The sequence below is a fragment of the Palaemon carinicauda genome, unplaced genomic scaffold (genome assembly GCF_036898095.1).
Source record: "Palaemon carinicauda isolate YSFRI2023 unplaced genomic scaffold, ASM3689809v2 scaffold193, whole genome shotgun sequence".
NCBI lineage: Eukaryota > Metazoa > Arthropoda > Malacostraca > Decapoda > Palaemonidae > Palaemon > Palaemon carinicauda.
This window is the reverse complement of record NW_027169512.1, coordinates 22,501-25,000: the sequence shown is the minus strand read 5'-3', so window position 1 is coordinate 25,000 and position 2,500 is coordinate 22,501. Positions and strand designations below refer to the sequence as shown.

Below are 2,500 nucleotides of genomic sequence, written 5' to 3'. Positions count from 1 at the left end.
CAGTCTCCTCTGCCCAGACCCTGTACCCAGTCCCCTCTGCCTAGACCCTATACCCTGTCCTCTTTGCCCAGACCCTATACCCAAACGCTATACCCAGTTCCCTGTGCCCAGTCCCCCATACCCAGTCCCCTCTGCCCAGACCCTATACCCAGTCCCCTCTGCCCATTCCCCTTCTACCCAGTCCTCTCTGCCCAAACCCTATACCCAGTCCCCTCTCCCCTGACCCTATACCCAGTCCCTTCTGCCCAGACCTTATACCCAGTCCTCTGCCCAGACCCTATACCCTGTCTGCTCTGCCCAGTCCCCTATACCCAGTCCCTTCTGCTCAGACCTTATACCCAGTCCCCTTTACCCAGTCCTCTACCCAGACCCTATACCCTGTCCCCTCTACCCAGACCCTATAGGCAGTCATCTCTGCCCAATCCACTCTACCCATTCCCCTTCTACCTAGTACCCTGTACCCAGTCCCCTCTCCCACCTCTTCTTCCTCCCCCTCTCCCAGGCTTTAAACATGTTTATTCTACTGCCTAATCTCCTATCTATAGATTAGTCTGCTTGTGTTGATTATCTTGAGATAAAAGTCACTACTTGAATTATTAATCTGTGGTCATTGTAATTATTATTATTGGTACAGTTTTTACTATTATTATTATTATTACTATTATTATTATTATTATTATTTGGGGTATTGGTTGATTATCCGAAAATGCAGTATTTTTTCATGGTATTATTTTTTATGTTCTTAGAATGATCATGATTGTCATTATTTTCATTATTATTTTTTTTTTTTTCATTTTGATGAAACTTGGTTCGTAATTATCCATTGAACATTTTCTCAAGATCACAGTCCAATTTATAAGCTAAAATTCTCCCATAAATTAAGGTTTTGAAAATGTGTCACCAAGCAAAGTAAATTTATATTATTTACTTTAACTCGAGTTATGAATAAAGCCAAATTTTAGCATTATCCTGCTCCTCAAAATCTCTTCATGACGTCATAGTTCACTTCTCATAGTTTGCAAAATCTCTCTGTGACGTAATAATTCACTTCTCATAGTTTGCAAAATCTCTCCGTGACGTAATAATTCACTTCTCATAGTTTGCAAAATTTCTCCGTGACGTAATACAGTAATTCACTTCTCGTAGTTTGCAAAATCTCTCTGTGACGTAATAATTCGCTTCTCACAGTTTGAAAAATCGCTCCGTGGCATAATTATTCACTTCTCATAGTTTGCAAAATAAGTATTTTCTCTGAAAGCTTATTCCAATTGTCTCCTCTATTCATAAGGCTTACAAAAATTATTCATGAATTGAAATAAAGCCCTAATAATTAAAACTATTATTATAAGTAGCTATAAGGATAGTAGCAGCAAGAATGATGGTAGAATATAATGCTATAGGAACTTACGCCTTTTTTTACCTATTTACATTTTTCATTATTTTTCCTCATTAATATCGCCACGAAGTATTCACAACGTCGTGAATAAATTTATTTAAATATAACACACAAGACATTTATAGTTATAATCATTGTTACCTCCGCCAACGGAGTTGAGAGGAGGTTATATTTTCACCCCTGTTTGTTTGTTTGTGAAGAACTTCTTGGTCACAATTTTACTCATAGGCTGTAGTCAATTTTTTTTAGTGAGCCATATTTGCACCGACTCGCAGGGGTGCCTTTTTAGCGCGGAAAAGTTTCCTGATCGCTGATTGGTTGGACAAGATAATTCTAACCAATCAGCGATCAGGAAACTTTTCCGGGCTAAAAGGGCACCACTGCTTGTCGGTGCAAATGCGTCCCATTAAGATAAATTGAGTATAGTGAATCTTTTAGAGATTAATTGTTATGTTGGGACGTGGAAGTGATTCAATTTTGATGGTCCTAGGTCAAAGGTCAAGGTCAAGGTTGGGCAAAATGCCGACCGAATTCATCCTAAACTTAACCCCAAGTTCGCACATGGTTGTCACACAGATTTCAAATACGCCTACGATCTAAATTGATTCTGGGAAAGGCAAGCTGCAGTGGCGGAGGTCTGCACTAAGTGTTTTTTCTAGTTATTACTGTAAATCTATTGATAGACTTGAATTCTCGATTGTAATTATGACGAAAGGTTAGTTAAGGAATTACCCTCGCTTATCTTTCAAGAGAGATAAGGATCTACTCTCTCGGACAGTTGTCACTTGGGTACATGATATCTCGGTAAGAGACCTTCAGGAAAAATATAAACAGATAAAAACTTTTTTGGTAATGAAATACAAAATGTATATACATATTGTAATCGTTATTTAAAAAGAAGTAAATTAAGTATATTTTCGTTGATGCTGGTAAAAGATCCATTCACTGAATATTGATACTATTTCTATTTTCGTATATATATATATATATATATATATATATATATATGTATATAATATATATATATACTGTGTGTATATAAATATATGTGTATATATATATATATATATATGCAGTATATATATGTATGTATGTATACATATA

The 2,500-nt window shown here is 36.7% G+C and overlaps 1 long non-coding RNA gene across 1 annotated transcript in view; it reads left to right on the top strand.

Moving 5' to 3' along the window:
- The window catches only part of LOC137635896 (uncharacterized), a 17,154-nt gene that overhangs the window by 4,840 nt on the left and 9,814 nt on the right, over positions 1–2,500 (top strand). The gene's annotated exons all lie outside the window — the stretch shown is intronic.